Here is an 18,431-nt window from a genome sequence, read left to right on the forward strand (position 1 = left end):
GTCCTTCTCTAGGGGGGTTTCCATTTTAGTCAGCAGGTTGGTGAAATGGGATCTTGTTACGGTCTGTAGGGACTCGCAGGGCCGTTTTCTCTTTGTTTATACTTATCTCAATAATGTACCATATGTATTACTGTTTATTTATAATCCTCCCCCTGCCTCTATGGAAATCTTGCATGGGGCTGTTACTTTTGCTGCTGGCTACCCTTCTGCACGTGTCCTCTGTATGGGGGACTTTAATATGGTGTCGGACCCGGCGATGGATCGCCACAGTCCTAGGGGGGTTCCTTTGGGTACTAGTGGCACTCCTTTATCCCAGTTCTTAGAGGAGGTTGGTTGGGTAGACATTTTTACGGCTTGGTACCCTCGGACTAGACAATATTCTTGTCACACCCTGGGAAGGAATGTGCTGTCCAGAATCGACCTTGCTTGTGGTAACTCGCTCCTTCTCTCGCAGGTCACGGCGGTTTCCTATGAACCGCGAGCAATATCTGACCATTCCCCATTATTGCTTGTTATCTCCATGGCCGATTCTGGTACACCGCGTAGGTGGAAGATTCACCCTTTCTGGCTCGACCAGATTGGCCCGAATGATCGCATCCCGGACCAGCTTCAGGTTTTTCTCCAGGCCAATGTTCCTGGAGGTTCTCCTGTACTGGTGTGGGAAACGTTGAAGGCTTACCTGCGGGGTTGCTTACGTTCTACGATATCCTTCATTAAAAAATCTACGTCTCGGTGGGAGGAGGAGTTGGCTGGGTGGTGTATGGATTTGGAGGCTCGATATGTTGCGGACCCATCCGAGACTAACAAAGTGGCTTGGCTGCGTGAGGGGCAGCAATATATGTTGCACCTCCATGAAAAGGCCAATAGGAAATTATTCTTTACTAAGCCATTTTATTTTGAACATGGGAATCAATCCAGTAAGCTGTTAGCCCATATTCTTAGGCGGTATTCCTCTGCTGCACCAATTCTCAAACTTAGGGCCTCGGATGGGTCCGAGCTGTTAGGAATTGAAGAAATGGCACTGTTTTTTTCCTCATTTTATTCTAACCTTTATTCTTCGCAGGTACAGTATGATGATGCTGAGCTGGCTACCTACCTGGACGGCATTGACTTCCGTTTTCTATCTGATAGTGATAGGGAAATGCTGGATGCTCCTCTCACTATGTTGGAATTACAGGATGCCATGGCAAGCATGACCAAGGGTAAATCTCTGGGCCCGGATGGCCTTCCCTTGGAGGTTTACCTGAGGTACTCTGAGATACTTCTTACGCCTCTGTTTGCCATGTTTGAGGGAACTTTTGTAGATAATATTTTGCCGGATTCCATGTACGAGGCGACCATAGTTATCCTCCTAAAACCTGACAAGGATCCTTTGGAGAGTGGCTCTTACCAGCCGATTTCCTTGTAAAATTTAGATTACAAAATGATCACTAAAGTTTTAGCTAACCGTCTGAATCAAGTCATATTGTCCATTATACACCCAGACCAGTCCAGCTTTATGCCGGGTAAATCGACGTCGGACAATATCCGTAGAGTCCAAACTGCCGTCTAGGTGGGGTGCACTTTGGGAGGGGTTTGGGCCTTGGCATCTCTAGACGCCGCCAAGGCCTTTGATTCGGTAGAATGGGGATACTTATTGGCAGTTCTACATAGGTTTGGTTTTGGTCCCAACTTTAGGAAGTGGGTCTATCTTCTCTATGGATGTCCGCGGGCACAGGTCCTAGTGAATGGTGTCTGCTCTCTCCCATTCACCCTGGGCAGGGGTACGCATCAGGGGTGCCCTCTGTCTCCGCTCCTGTTCGCGGTGGCGGTGGAGCCCCTTGCTCTGCGTATTTGGCAGGATCCTGGCTTCCGAGGTATGTCTATGGGGGGCAGGGAGGAACGTATTGGCCTATATGCCGATGACATGGTACTGTTTCTCTTAGACCCAGTCTCCATACTCCCATATGTTACTGCCTTGATGGATCATTTTGGGTATTTTTCTGGTTTGTTTATTAATTGTACCAAATCTGCGGTGATGCCACTCCTGTCTAAGGACTTGCCCCCTGTTATGTGTGGTCTCCCAGTTGTTACTTCATTTAAATACTTAGGGGTTCATATTAATAGGGATCCTATGCTTGACCTCACAGCTAATGTTCTCTCCTTGCTCCCCTATGTTAAGTCCAAATTCCGAGTCTGGGCCACACTACCGTTATCTGTGCCTGGCCGCATTAACCTTATCAAACTTATTATCTTACCTAAATGCCTGTATGCATTGAAACATGCCTCCGTGCCTGTCCCTAAGTCCTTCTTTGACTCTATGCACTCCCTCCTATCTCCATTCATTTGGGGCCCAAATAGACCCAAAATTCGCCTCACTACATCACAATTCCCCAAGTTGGATGCAGGTATGTTTCTCCCAGACTTCTATCTATTATTTATTGGGCCAGTTACGCTATATTAGGCACTGGGTTTGTCCTGTCTTTGACCCCGCGGCTGCTGTACGAAATTCCCACCCTTGGTGGCCGTGCGTATCTGCCCCTTCATAAATTGGCTATCAAGGTTTGGCGGGCTGCCAAGGTGATTTATGGCTATACTGATGTGCCCTCTGACACCCCTCTGTGGCATAATCCACACCTTACACATATTGATGCCACTCTGGACCCAGTCTTTTGGCAGGATGTAGATTACACACATTAGAACATATATACAGAGACAATGAGGGGCATTTACTAAGGGGTTTAGTCATTTTTTTCGGACTATTTTTGGTGCAAAATTGTCGCAATTGCGCCTACCCTAATTTTTGTGCGACTTTCTCTAGCAAGAGCTAGAAAGTCAAATTATTTTTTCCCGATTAATTTACGCAAGTTTTCAGTTTTTACCTGCAGTGGTCAGGTATTTATTAACTGAGACAGTCGCAGTTGCGCAATAAACTGTCGCAACGGCCGTAAAAATTTACAAATTTTACTCCAGCTCCAACATGGAGCAGGCAAAGCTACTGCCGCCCGGGCTCCGACATACTTTCTCCCCGCTACCCTCACTGCGCTACCGGGACACTACAGTGATTTACATCCCCCCCCCTCTCACCTGCCAGCACCACACAACTCCCATCTGTCTGCTGTTGCAAGACTACAAGTCCCAGCATGCCCTTACAGTGAGGACATGCTGGGAGTTGTTGTCTTGTAGCAGCGGGAGCTGAGCGGCGCGGGCGGGAGACAAGGGGGGGGGGGGGATATCAGTGTCCCCATAAGTGAGGGTAGCGGGGAGGCCGTATGAGGAGCCCGGGCGGCTGCACTGTAATGTCAGTCCGGGCTCCTGCCCTGAGAGCCAAAAGCTTTGGCTGTCAGGGAATGCTGGGTATTGTAGTTTTGCAACAGCTGGAGGGCCACAGTTTGCAGACCACTGGTTTGTGGTCTGTAAACTGTAGTCCTCCAGCTGTTGCAAAACTAAACAGCTGAAGGTGACCGGCGAAGACGTTCACTTACCCTTCCGAGGCTCCAGCGACGATCGGCGACGGAGATCGTCGGGCGGCACTGTCGTGCGGCGCTGGATCCTACGGAAGCCAGTAAGTTTGCCCAAGCTTCCCAACCAGGGTGCCTCCAGATGTTGCAAGACTACAACTCCCAGCATGCCTGGACAGCCTTTGGCTGTCCAGGCATGCTGGGAGTTGTAGTTTTGCAACATCTGGAGGCACCCTGGTTGGGAAACACTGGCCTAAAACAGTGTTTCCCAACCTGGGTGCCTCCAGATGTTGCAAAACTACAACTCCCAGCATGCCTAGACAGCCTTTGGCTGTCCAGGCATGCTGGGAGTTGTAGTTTTGCAACATCTGGAGGCACCCTGGTTGGGAAACACTGGCCTAAAACAGTGTTTCCCAACCAGGGTGCCTCCAGATGTTGCAAGACTACAACTCCCAGCATGCCTAGACAGCCTTTGGCCTAAAACAGTGTTTCCCAACCAGGGTGCCTCCAGATGTTGCAAGACTACAACTCCCAGCATGCCTAGACAGCCTTTGGCTGTCCAGGCATGCTGGGAATTGTAGTTTTGCAACATCTGGAGGCACCCTGGTTGGGAAACACTGGCCTAAAACAGTGTTTCCCAACCAGGGTGCCTCCAGATGTTGCAAGACTACAACTCCCAGCATGCCTAGACAGCCTTTGGCTGTCCAGGCATGCTGGGAGTTGTAGTTTTGCAACATCTGGAGGCACCCTGGTTGGGAAACACTGTTTAAGGCCAGTGTTTCCCAACCAGGGTGCCTCCAGATGTTGCAAAACTACAAGTCCCAGGTTGGGAAACACTGTGCCCGGCCTCCGCCCCACCTTACTGTAAGGGCATGCTGGGAGTTGTAGTTCTGCAGCTGGGGGCAGGGGACAAGCTTGTCACTTGCCCACACATCTTCTGCACCACACAACTACAACTCCCAGCATGTCCTTACTGTAAGGGCATGCTGGCAGTTGTAGTCGTGCGGGGCAGGAGATGTGTGAGCAGGTGATAATAAATGTACTAACCCATTTTTATTTTTTTTCTTCTCATTTCAGATCTGTGTATCCTGTGGACTCCTTCGGATTGGGTGGACTACTTCGATGACCAGCGTTTTTCTTTGTTTGATTTTAATAAAATGGTTAACGAGGGCTTGTGGGGGAGTGTTTTTTGTAATAAATTTTTTTTTAAATCTTCCTGTTGTGTTTTTTCCTTACGTTACTAGACAGGCTTAGTAGTGGAAGCTGTCTTATAGACGTTAGCCACATAAACAGCTAGCGCTAACCCCCTATTATTACCCCGGTACCCAACGCCACAGGGGTGCCGGAAAGAGCCGGTACCAACAGGCCTGGAGCGTCAAAAATGGTGCTCCTGGGCCTAGGCGGTAACAGGCTGGCGTTATTTAGGCTGGGGTGGGCCAGTAACAATGGTCCTCACCCACCCTAGTAATGTCAGGCTGTTACTGTTTGGTTGGTATTTGGCTGAGAATGAAAATAGGGGGGACCCTATGTGTTTTTTTTTTTAATAAATAATTAAATATTTAAAAAAAAACACATAGGGTCCCCCCTATTTTTATTCTCAGCCAAATACCAACCAAACAGTAACAGCCTGACGTTACCAGGGTGGGCGAGGACCATTGTTACTGGCCCTCCCCAGCCTAAATAACGCCAGCCTGTTACCGCCTAGGCCCAGGAGCGCCATTTTACTAGACAGCTTCCACTACTAAGCTTCCACTACTAAGCCTGTCTAGTAAAGTAAAAAAAAACACACCAGGTTTAAAAAAAAAAAAAAAAAAATGTATTAAAAAAAACACTCCCCCACAAGCCCTCGTCAACCATTTTATTAACATCATGCAAAGAAAAACGTTGGTCGTCGAAGTAGTCCACCGAATCCGAAGGAGTCCACAGGATACACGGATCTGTAGAAGAAGTAATAAAAAAAAAAAGTGTAAGTACATTTACTGAGAAAAAAACTGTGTTAAAAAATTAAATAAACACACACACACACACTAAACGCCGTTTACCACTATTCTGAGCCATGACTACAAATAAGTTATTGAATTATTTATATGTGGTGAAAAAGCTAAAAAAAAACCTCGAAAACAAAAGATCCAGAAGGAAACCTAGCAGCCAAACCTATTCAGACAGCAGGAAAAAAGGAACAGACTATTTTTTCTACTACATAAAGTAAATTTCCCACTTTTGCCTATGTGTGCCAAATTATTAATGCCGTGCAACAATTTAGTAAATTTGTCGCACATAGTCAAAAACGAACTAGAAAAAAACAGGGTAAAAACCAGACTACATAGTAAAAGATTAGTAAATGCCCCTCAATGTGCTTTGTTCGTTTGACCTATTGCAATCCAGTTACGATTTACCCAGAGCTTGTTTTTTCAAATACTTGCAGCTGCGCCATGCATTGAATGCTTCGTTCCCCGCAGGGAGCTCACCGATTTCTGCATTCCCTCTCATAGGTGTTCTGAAGTCGCAGGGACCTAGGGGGCTGGTGTCCATCCTATACACAACACCTTATTCAGGCCAAGAACTCCCGCTCCCAGTTGCCTGTGGTTAGGCATTGGGAATCTCATATCTCTAACTTGACCAAAGATGATTGGGAGGAAATTTTCTCCTCGCATATGCTGGTGTCCCCGGCAGCCAATAATAAATTGATCCAATTGAATATTATTCACTACAGCTATATTACCCCTCTTAGACTACATAGAATGGGTCGATTCTGACTCTTTCCATTGCTGTGGTGCTGCTAGGGCAGATTTCTGGCACCTCATATGGGCCTGCCCTTCCATTCCGATATTCTGCCGTGAAGTTCTCCACCTTCTCGCTACCCTTTTCCAACCTTCCCTATCTGCCAATCCCCTGATTTGCCTATTTGGCATCATAGACGAGGAGATATGGCCACATCATGTTCGCACCTTTTTGTGGGAAACCCTGTTCTTGGCCAGGAAAGCCATTGCTCTCAAGTGGATGGACCCCAGCCCTCCTACTTTATCTCAGTGGAAGGGCATTGTTAATGCAATAATACCTTTCTCTCATATAGTATTCAAGAATAGGAAATGTCCAGGTAAATTCCTTTCTGTGTGGGGTGTGTGGTGCTCCTCTCTGTTAACTCAATGCTCATATTCTATGTCTCCCCTGCGGGCTCCATAATGTACTATGATTGGCTGCTTCATGTTGCTTCATTTTTGTGTTCTTTTGTATGTTTGAGCCTGTCCGTCGTCTGTTGTATGTGTTCATGCATGGGTCTTTTCTATTGCTCTCTCAGCTTCTTTATTATATAGCACTGTGGTGTCTCCTAACTCACTGCATTGCCCAGGGATAGTGTTTTAGGCGTATGTTTGCCGACTGTTATTGTTTACTTCAGTCTTGTGCCTTTTCTACTGTAGTCAATATGTTGTCAGCCTGTTTGTTTAGCATGTTTTCTGGTTGAATTTTTGTCTGCACCAAGATCGCGGGGGTCCCCAGCGGCGGGACCCCTGCAATCATACATCTTATCCCCTATTGCAAACCTTGAACAAGTAATATAATTACAAAATATATTTATGTATTTATTTTGAATTAATGCAAATAACAATTTATAGAAACCAGAATAATAAAAAGAAAAAAATCTCACCAAGCAATACCAGTTTCTTTCTAGTAGTGGAGTAAATATTTCAATCATCAACTGGTGCCACTTTATGTGTCCACCACAGCCACCTGCTGTGTGCCTGTCTGGCAAAGGGACACAGTGTCTCCTTCCCTTGCATCAATCTGCGGTCTAGGGAACAGCCCAGAACACACTGTCTTTCTTCTTTATAACACCCTTTCCCTCTCTGCTGGACTTCATTAAAGGGGTACTCCACTGCGTCAGCGTTTGCAACATTTTGTTCCGAAAGCTGAGTGAGGGCGCCTGGACTTGTGACGTCATGGCCACGCCCCCTTGTGACATCACACATAGACTTGCATTGAGGGGGTGTGGCGTGATGTCACGAGGGGCATGGCCATGGCGTCACAAGAAACTTCACTTCCTGCAGACTGCCGCGGCCCCGTCCTGGAGATCCAGAGGAACCCCAGTGCTTGGACCCCACGTGATCTATAACTTATCCCCTATCCTTTGGATAGGGGCTAAAAAAAATTTTGCGCTGGAATGCTCCTTTAACTACTTGCTATTAAACTTAGCACTTTCCCTTCTACACTCAGGGGCTTTTGTAATGTAAGCTACTAGAAAGACTTCTCTGTGCATCCTGATCAGCAATGTAGAAGGCGTCTAACACTAACAATAGACCCTAGATAAATTATAATGTAAATCTTATTCAGACCTTTTAGTTATACCACTAATTCTCCATTTTGTCCTACTGTACATTCAACATTTATATACAATATTCCATATGCATATACAGTCGTCCCTTAAGTTACAATATTAATTGGTTCCAGGGCGACCATGTATGTTGAAACCATAACTCTATGGAAACCTGGTAATTGGTTCTAAAGCCACCAAAATGTCATCCAAAAATAGAAAAAAGTAAGGATTAAAGAAAAATAAGTAGATAGCAAATACAGATAAAGCAAATCCTTACCTGGTGTCCAAAGGAGCAGCTAACTATGGCACAAATAAAGAGTAGTACAAAACATGTAATACCTCCCTGTACTGTAGGGAGGCGCTACCAGACAGCCAGTCAGTGCATGCTCCTCAGTAATAAAGGTGTTTTACCAGTACAATGCCCATTCTGATTGGTCGGTTCTTCCAGCCATTGACACGTTTCACAGATCTGTATTGTCTGTAGTATTGTATGTTGAGTCTGGTTTCAAGTTACAATGGTCAAGAAAAGACCATTGTATGTTGGAACTATTGTATGTTGAGGCCATTGTAAGTTGAGGGATCACTGTATCTTACACTTGAACCATCTCTTACTATTATGCATTTATTGTATGTGCAATGTCATGACCTCTTTCAATCTGGTATGTGCCTAGCTGGGTTTATGGCTATACTCTTGGTGTTATCTTATGCATTCACTGTGTACAGTACATAGACCAACTAGAACAGCGCCATGACAAATACCTGGATCCCCTGGACACTTACATCATCGTAATGGTCGCTCATGGAGTGCATGACATGGTCTCATACTTACCAGTGATGAAGTTTGCAATACAATAACAATGAGGCACCTATGACTTTGTTCGGCCATACGCTTTTACCGTATCCAATGTGAACTTAAATTTACTAGGGGGTAACAAACTGACAACTTAAAATTGCCCTGTGTGTGGCAGTGGTGCATGGATATTGTTAACCAAGGCTACAAATCCAGTGAAAACCGCAACTGACTGGATGCGGACAAAAAAAAAAAAAAAGGGTAACTCCCAGTAAAACTGGGTGAGTTGGCATGTCTGCAGTATTATACTGCCCAATAATAGCCCCATACATGGGTAGCCCAAAAGTGCCATACAATAGTGACTTAGTAACCATACACTAATGGCAGCTTTATATCAGCCTGTGTGCCCTGAGGCTGTTGCTCTTTTGCTTCTCTTGTGATGTCTATGACGGCGTGCCCATGCTGACAGTTTTAAATCTGATCGCATATTTTAATGTCATAATTTTTTATCCTGTAAAATAGTTTCCATCTTGCACAATATATGTTACGCCTAGCGCTCCGGGTCCCTGCTCCTCCCCGGAGTGCTCGCAGCGTTCCTCTCTCTGCAGCGCCCCGGTCAGACCCGCTGACCGGGAGCGCTGCACTGAAACTGCCGGCGGGGATGCGATTCGCATAGCGGGACACGCCCGCTCGCGAATCGCATCACAAGTCTCTCACCTGTTCCGGTCCCCGGCTGTCTCGTCCTGGCTCGCGCGGCTCCGCTCCTTAGGGCGCGCGCGCGCCAGCTCTCTAAGATTTAAAGGGCCAGTGCACCAATGATTGGTGCCTGGCCCAATCTGTCTAATTAGCCTCCATCTGCTCCCTGTCTATTTAACCTCACTTCCCCTTCACTTCCTTGCCGGATCTTGTTGCCTTTGTGCCAGAGAAAGCGTTACAGTGTTTGCCTTACCAGTGTACCTGACCTCTTGGGAAATTTCATTTTGGCCTCTTTTGTCAATAAGTTCAACATCCCTGTGACCCGTCTCGTCAAGCTGCTCAACATTTCCTCGGCCAACGAAGTTAAATTGGACTGCACCGTGCGTTACCACACAGAACCCCTGCTCATGAGCATTGGACTGCATCACGAAAAAATTGAATTTTTTGTTTTGCCCAACTGCACCTCTGAAGTCCTCCTCGGTCTGCCATGGCTCCAACGCCACTCTCCTACCCTTGACTGGACCACCGGGGAGATCAAGTGCTGGGGTACTTCTTGCCTCAAAAAATGCCTCACGTCTGCTCCCAGTCCCGTCAGGCAAGCCTCAGTGCCTCCTCCTATACCTGGTCTCCCCAAGGCCTATCAGGACTATGCCGTGCCTCCTCATAGCCCCCGTCCTGGTAACACTCTGCCCCGTGTCAAGCTTCACCCTCTGCCCCCCTCCCCATTCCCACTCCTTCTGAACTGCCTGCCGTTGATGTGCATACCCAGGACTTCACTGTCCTCCAGAAGGAGACTCTACAATCGCTCCCAATGTCCTCGTCCCATGTGGAGCGACATCCGGACAAAAAGAGGGGGAGACCTAAGGGGTGGGGTACTGTTACGCCGAGCGCTCCGGGTCCCTGCTCCTCCCCGGAGCGCTCGCGGCGTTCCTCTCTCTGCAGCGCCCCGGTCAGACCCGCTGACCGGGAGCGCTGCACTGACACTGCCGGCGGGGATGCGATTCGCATAGCGGGACGCGCCCGCTCGCGAATCGCATCCCAAGTCTCTCACCTGTCCCGGTCCCTGGCTGTCTCATCCTGGCGCGCGCGGCTCCGCTCCTTAGGGCGCGCGCGCGCCAGCTCTCTAAGATTTAAAGGGCCAGTGCACCAATGATTGGTGCCTGGCCCAATCTGTCTAATTAGCCTCCACCTGCTCCCTGTCTATTTAACCTCACTTTCCCTTCACTTCCTTGCCGGATCTTGTTGCCTTTGTGCCAGAGAAAGCGTTACAGTGTTTGCCTTACCAGTGTACCTGACCTCTTGCCATTGCTATTGACTACGAACCTTGCCGCCTGCCCCGACCTTCTGCTACGTCTGACCTTGCCTCTGCCTAGTCCTTCTGTCCCACGCCTTCTCAGCAGTCAGCGAGGTTGAGCCGTTGCCGGTGGATACGACCTGGTTGCTACCGCCGCAGCAAGACCATCCCGCTTTGCGGCGGGCTCTGGTGAAAACCAGTAGCAACCTAGAACCGGTCCACCGACACGGTCCACGCCAATCCCTCGCTGACACAGAGGATCCACATCCAGCCTGCCGAATCCTAACAATATATCTGTGTTACAATATATCATGACATAAGTACACCGGTAAAATTAGCTGAAAATGCTGTCCTGCACTTTTATACCTACTGCCAATAAAACACATGGGTATTTGGAGCAAAGGGCGTTTGCCACCAGCTTGTTCGAGCATGTGTATTTATTGGTATATTACTGTAACTTCTCACCAGCTAATGTCCTAAAGTAACCTGCTTACAACACCAGAGGGCCTGTTCATTAACATTGTCATACAGCAGTATTTCCCAACCTGTGGGTCTCCAGTGGTATCAAAATGACAGTTCCTGTCAGGGCATGATGGGAGTTGTAGTTTTAAAAATGCTGGAGGTCAAAGATCACGTAGATCAATAGGTCATTTTCTGAAGACACATTCCCACATAAGGAAACACTTGTTGTTGATAATGCTAAATAAAGAGACTGCACCTTAAAATCAATTCACTTAATACTCTAAAATGACAAAAATGTGAACAAATAATAATAAATGAATAATACATAATATTTTAACTATAAGTTGGTTACTTTCAGCTTGTTTTTCTCTGATATATAAAATGGTAACATACAAGTAGCAGCACCCTGATGAAGGAGGGAAACAACCGTAGGTGTGATGGAAGATGTGTACAGTCAGAAAAGGTATCTCAGCCTTCTAGCTAGGATCAGGGACATTTTTATAGATCCGGCCGGATGACCGGGAAGTATATCTGCACTCATCCACTTATTTTATTTTTTTGTAAGTCACTGGTCCACTTTTACGTGTTTTGTTTGTACACAGGTTTTGTCACGATGCAGTAGCCCTTCTGGTTGTCCCTCCTGACGGTCTAGGGGAGGTGTGTGTTGCCATTTGGTTGCTCACCTCCCTGCAACCCCTGGGCATCTTGTCTGTGGTCGAGAAGCCATCAGTATACGGCTCCTTGGCTGATACCCTGGCTAACGCCTAGGTTGAAGCCAGGTGCATTTGTGGTCCCTTAGTAGCTTCAGCTAAAAGGGGCATCGAACCTGGATACTTGCAGGTGCCTTTTGGCCCGGAGGTGAAGGGAAGGTTTGTTGGGGGGGCCTCTCTCCTGTTGGAGAAGGGCTTAGCGATATACCGCTTCCTTTGTGCACGTATTTTTAGTGTGACACGTTTGCACTTTTTCTTGCACTTTGGGTGAGAGCACCTGCCTCAGCATTTAAAGAAGCAGGGTTTTTCTGTTTTTGCACTTTCGTTTTTTCCTCCTTACCTTTTAAACATCATAACCCTTTAAATTTTGCACTTAAAATTCCATCTTATGGACATTAGTCATTTTATCAAAAAATCCATGGCGAAACAGAAAAAAAATTCATTGTGCGACAAAATTGAAGAAAAAATGCCATTTTGTAACTTTTGGGGGCTTCCGTTTCTACACAGTGCATTTTTTGGTAGCAATGACACCTTAACTTTTTTCTGTAGGTCCATACAGTTAAAATCAGGGGCAGCTCTCTAATTAGGCGATTTAGGCGGCCGCCTAAGGCCTCGCGCTAAAAGGGGCCTCGTGGCCGCATAAATGGTGTAATTAGAGACCTGCGGGCCCCCCTGCCACTATACTATAGTATGGTTAGATTTGAGGTCCGGAGGCAGAGTGTGTATGTATAATGTGTGTGTGATGTGTGTGTATGTACTGTATGTATGATGTGTGTGTATGTACCATATTTATGGTGTATGTATGATGTGTGTGTATGTACTGTATGTATGGTGTATGTATGATGTCTGTGTATGTACTGTATATACTGTATATGTATGATGTGTGTATGTACTGTATGTATGGTGTATGTATGATGTCTGTGTATGTACTGTATGTATGATGTGTGTATGTACTGTATGTATGGTGTATGAATGATGTGTTATTGTACTGTATGTATGATGTCTGTTTATGTACTGTATGCATGGTGTATGTATGATGTGTTATTGTACTGTATGTATGATGTCTGTGTATGTACTGTATGTATGGTGTATGTATGGTGTGTATGTATGATGTGTGTTTATGTATGGTGTATGTATGATGTGGGTGTATGTACTGTATGTATGGTGTATGTATTATGTGTATGTACTGTATGTATGATGTATGAATGATGTGTGTGTATGAATGATGTGTGTAATCAACATGTATGATGTTTGGAGATGTGTGTAAGCTACAAGGAAGTATGTATGATGTGTGGAGATATATTATGCAGGGGGGGATCTGGAGGTGGCGGGTGTATGTATGATGTGTTTATGTATGATGTCTATATATGTATATGTATGATGTGTGTATGTATGTTTTATGCATGTGTGGCGGAGGCGGCGTGTGTATGTATGTGTGTGTATGTATGATATATGAATCATGTGTGTGTGCATGAATGATAGATGTGTGTAAGCAACATGCATGTATGTATGTATGTATGATGTGTGGAGATGTGTGTAAGCTAGAAGGATGTATGTATGATGTGTGGAGATGTATTATGCGGGGGGATCTGGAGGTGGCGGGTGTATGTATGATGTTTTTATGTATGATGTGTATGATGTGTGTTTGTATGTATTATGAATGTGGGGGGCAGAGGCGGCGTGTGTATGTATGATGTGTGTATGTACTGTATGATGTATGAATGTGTATGTATGTACTGTATGTATGATGTATGAATGATGTGTGTGCATGTATGAATGATAGATGTGTGTAAGCAACATGTATGTATGATGTGTGTAAGCTAGAAGGATGTATGTATGATGTGTGGAGATGTATTATGCGGGGGAGGGATCTGCAGGCAGCGGGTGTATATATGATGTGTTTATATATGATGTGTTTATGTAGGATGTATATGTACGTATTATGCATGTGTGGGAGGCGGCATGTGTATGTATGATGTGTGTGTATATAATGTATGTATGATGTATGAATGATGTGTATATGTACTGTTTGTATGATGTATGAATGATGTGTGTGTATGAATGATATGTGTGTGTAAGCTAGAAGGATGTATGTATAACGTGTGGAGATAGATGTATTATGCAGGGGGATCTGGAGGCGACGGGTGTATGTATGATGTATGTATGATGTGTATGATGTGTGTGTGTATGCATGTATTATGCATGTGTGTGGGGGGGGGGGGGGGCGGAGGTGCCAGGTGTGTGTATGTATGATGTGTGTATGTTTGATAGATGTGTGTAAGCTAGATGTGTGCGTGTATGTGTGTGTATTTGTGATGTGTGTATGTATGTTATATATTTATGCTAGATGGCTGTATCTATGATGAGTGGATGTATGATGTTTGTGTGTATGTGTGATGGATGTGTGTATGATAGATGTATGCATGAATGATAGGTATGTGTATGTATGATAGATGTGTATATGTATGATAGATGGGTGTATGATGTGTACATTTATCATACATACATCATACACACAAAATATCATACATACACCAGTCTCATACACATCATACATAAATACATATACTGTTCATCAATGTGGGGGGCCAGGAGGACTTTGGGGTCTGGAGAGTTTGGCAGGGGAGCCTAGAGCGGAAGAGGGGGCATAGGAGCCTGGAGAGGACTTAGTGGTCTAGGGAGGGGGGAGGAGGAGCATGTAGGAAGACTTATGGGTCTGGTAGGGGGGGGGAAGGGGTTGGAACAGAGGGGTCTGGAGGAGGACACGTGTGATTCAGCTAAACTGAGAAGAAACAGTGTGTTTAGAATTATTATTATGAAGGGATTATTATAGTTGGAAGGTAGTGTGTGAGTTATATTCCAAGGGTACAGCGTATAGCATGGTTATTTTTGAGGGTTTATATTCAGGGGTACTGTGGGTGACAGTATTACATTCATGGGCACAGTGTGGCAGTATTATATTCAGAGAGTACAGTGTGTGGCAGGATTATATTCAGGGGTACAGTGTGTGGCAGTTTTATATTCAGGGGGTACAGTAGGTGGCAGTATTATATTTAGGGGGTACAGTAGGTGGCAGTATTATATTCAGAGAGCACAGTGTGTGGCAGTATTATATTCAGGGGGACAGTAGGTGGCAGTATTATATTCAGGGGGTATAGTAGGAGGCAGTATTATATTCAGGGGGTACAATGGGTGGCAGCATTATATTCAAGGGGTACAGTAGGTGGCAGCATTATATTCAGGGGGTACAGTAGGTGGCAGTATTATATTCAGGGGGTACAGTAGGTGGCAGAATTATATTCAGAGAGCACAGTATATGGCAGTATTATATTCAGGGGTACAGTGGGTGGCAGCATTATATTCAGGGGGTACAGTAGGTGGCAGCATTATATTCAGAGGGTACAGTAGGTGACAGTATTATATTCAGGGGGTATAATGAGTGGCAGTATTATATTCAGGGGGTACAGTGGGTGGCAGTATTATATGCAGGAGGTACAGGTGATGGTAGTTTTATATTCAGGGGCACAGTGGTTGGCAGTATTATATTCAGGTGTACAGTAGGAGGCAGTATTATATTCAGGGGGTACAGTTGATGATAATTTTATATTCAGGGGATACAGTGGGTGGCAGTATTATATGCAGGAGGTACAGTTGATGGTAGTTTTATATTCAGGGGCACAGTGGTTGGCAGTATTATATTCAGGGGGTACAGTATTTAGCAGAATTATAATGATTATTTTCTTCATACAGAGGATGAGGATCTACTGATAAAGTGAGTAACCTATGGTGTCCGGGTGTCAGACTCTGCAGAGAAGATGGAGCTGGAAGATGTCCTGACATCTGAACCAGTTGGAGAAGAAAATAAAAGACAACAGAGAAGACATCACTCAGGTAACTGATATCATTGTGTTTTTCTCCTGACTGTCCCATCAGCTGTAGTCACTTGTTAATTCTTCAGTGATGATAGGTGACGATGTACCCTAATCTGTGGCTCTCCAGCTGTTGCAAAGCTGCAACTCCCATAATGCCTGAGGCTCTCCAGACATGAGGGGAGTTATAGTTTTAAAACAGCTGGAGAGCAACTGGAACCAAGGTGATCGGTTGGGGTCCCAACAGTTGGACCCCCACTAGAAAATGGGCTGCTTATTCTTAAATGCCTGGGCCTATGTTTTGTCTGCCTGGCCCTGCCTGTTAGTCACTTATATAGTTGTGTATTCCCCTGACTGTGTCCCATCAGTGCTGTAGTCACTGATATCTTTGTGCCGCCGAGAAAGGGGAAGGAGAGCAAAGAAAAGGGAAGGAAAGTAATAAAAAGTTGACTCCTTGGCTGACATCAGAATTGAAGTTTTAAGCCAATCCAATGCTTTCCTATGGGTAAGCACTGAGATTGACTGAGATCATCAATTTAGATTATGTCAGCCAATTTGGCGCATCCAGTGTTGGTGGACTTGTGCAACTCGAGAATTAAGGTACCTTTTTTCTAAATTTAAAGGGGATGTAGGGTGCCACTATAGGATCAGGAATACACATTTGTGTTCCTGATTCTATAGTGTTCTTTGAATACCCTGTTGACAACTTTATTTCAGTTTTAGGAGACACCAACAAGAATAACTGAGTAGTCAGACATATTTTTTTAATCTATACCCAATGTTTGTGTATAGATATTTTGTAGAATAATTTAATTAGAAAAATAAGATTTCAAGAGCTCTGAATAGCGAGGTTATGATATATATTAAAGTTTGCCTTAAAATATGCAATTTATACAGTTAATTTTAATACCGCCTGCTTACTTTTTTTTTTTCTTCTTTTTATCGCGCTTGGGGGGCCTCAGATTTATTTTCGCCTAAGGCCTCAAAAAGTCTAGAGCCGCCTCTGGTTAAAATGATACCCTACTTATATAGGCTTGATTTTGTCTTACCTCTAGAAAAAAATCATAACTACATGCACAAAAATGAATATGTTTAAAATTGTCATCTTCTGACCCCTATAACTTTTTTATGTATCAGTACCATTTTTGTTTCGATTGGACTTTTTGATTGCTTTTTATTAATTATTTTGTGCTATAAAAAGTGACCAAAAATACGCTATTTTGGAATTTTTTTGCGTGTACGCCATTGACCGTGCGGTTTGATTAATGATATATTTTTATAGTTCGGACATTTCTGCACGCAGCGATACCACATATGTTTATTTTTATTTACACAGTTTTTTTTAAAATGGGAAAAGGGGGGTGATTCTTACTTTTTTAGTAACTTTTATTAGTAAGTTCATCATTAGTAACTTTTTTTCCCACTTTTTTTGCTATGTTATAGCCCTTTCTAGGGGCTATAAACATGCATTACATTGATTCCTAACACTGATCATTGGCATAGAACTACATGTTGATCAGTGATGATCAGTGTTATCGGGGCTTGACTTCTCCTGCCTGGATCTCAGGTATGGAGAAGTCAATCGCCGATCGGACGTGCCAGAGGCAGGTAAGGGACCCTCCTGCTTGCGTCCTAGCTGATCAGGACACCGCGGTCAGCCCGGTTGAGCTGGGATGCAATTTCTTTTTTACTTCAGACGCGGCGATCCACTTTGATCGCCACGTCTAAAGGGTTAATAACGTGTGGCACAACGATCGGGGCCACACTCTATTAGCACAGGGTCCCAGCTTTTATTAGCCGCCGGGACCGACCCGCTATGATGCGGGGTCAAGACGTGACCCGCGTTATAGACCGGGCGCAGGGAGTACAGGTATGCCCTGCGTCCTTAAGAGGTTAAGTAGCACTGTAAGTGGAAGTCATCAGTATCACAGATATACTATCCGTATGGGCCCCGTGAGCACAGGCATCTGGGTAGAAAGCCTCTGGCAGCCCGATCCGAAATATTTCTAGTCATTACACAGAAAGAAAAAAAAGAAAAATTATTTGTCTATGGTTTCATGTATACTTATGTTATTGTCAGTAATAAAAAAAAAAAATTTAATATGCTTTGTCACGATTCGGCTGGCTGGAGGTGGATCCTCTGTGCCAGAGAGGGATTGGCGTGGACCGTTTTGGTGGACCGGTTCTAAGTTGCTACTGGTATTCACCAGAGCCCGCCGCAAAGCGGGATGGTCTTGCAGCGGCGGTAGCAACCAGGTCGTATCCACCAGCAATGGCTCAACCTCTCTGATTGCTGAAGATAAGCGCGGTACAAGGGAGTAGACAAGAGCAAGGTCGGATGTAGCAGAAGGTCAGGGCAGGCAGCAAGGATCGTAGTCAGGGGCAACGGCAGGAGGTCTCGAACACAGGCTAGGAACACACAAGGGAACGCTTTCACTGGCACAATGGCAACAAGATCCGGCGAGGGAGTGCAGGGGAAGTGAGGTATAAGTAGGGAGTGCACAGGTGAACACACTGATTAGGCCTGCTGCGCCAATCAGTGGCGCAGTGGCCCTTTAAATTGCAGAGACCCGGCGCGCGCGCGCCCTAAGAAAAATTATTTGTCGGGACAAGACAGACGGGGAACGGGTCAGGTACGGGAGCCGGGATGCGCATCGCGAGCGGGCGCCTCCTGCGTCGCGAATCGCATCCCGGCTGGGAGTGATATTGCAGCGCACCCGGTCAGCAGGTCTGACCGGGGCGCTGCGAATGAGAGAATGCTGCGAGCGCTCCGGGAAGGAGCGGGGACCTAGAGCGCTCGACGTAACAGTACCCCCCCTTGGGTCTCCGCCTCTTCTTGGAGCCTGAGAACCTGAGGA

General features: G+C 45.6%; 1 protein-coding gene across 2 annotated transcripts in view; it reads left to right on the forward strand.

Moving 5' to 3' along the window:
• Positions 1 to 18,431, forward strand: part of FAXDC2 (fatty acid hydroxylase domain containing 2) — a 125,881-nt gene that overhangs the window by 5,401 nt on the left and 102,049 nt on the right. Inside the window, exon 1 of one of the 2 annotated variants that reach the window (XM_056516814.1) lies at positions 15,484 to 15,595. The exons of the other annotated variant lie outside the window; for it this stretch is intronic. The gene's annotated coding sequence lies outside the window, so the exon portion shown is untranslated. Of the gene's footprint in view, positions 1 to 15,483; positions 15,596 to 18,431 lie in introns of those variants that run through there. 2 annotated transcript variants of the gene reach the window in all.

This window comes from Hyla sarda, chromosome 4, assembly GCF_029499605.1.
Source record: "Hyla sarda isolate aHylSar1 chromosome 4, aHylSar1.hap1, whole genome shotgun sequence".
Classification (NCBI taxonomy): domain Eukaryota; kingdom Metazoa; phylum Chordata; class Amphibia; order Anura; family Hylidae; genus Hyla; species Hyla sarda.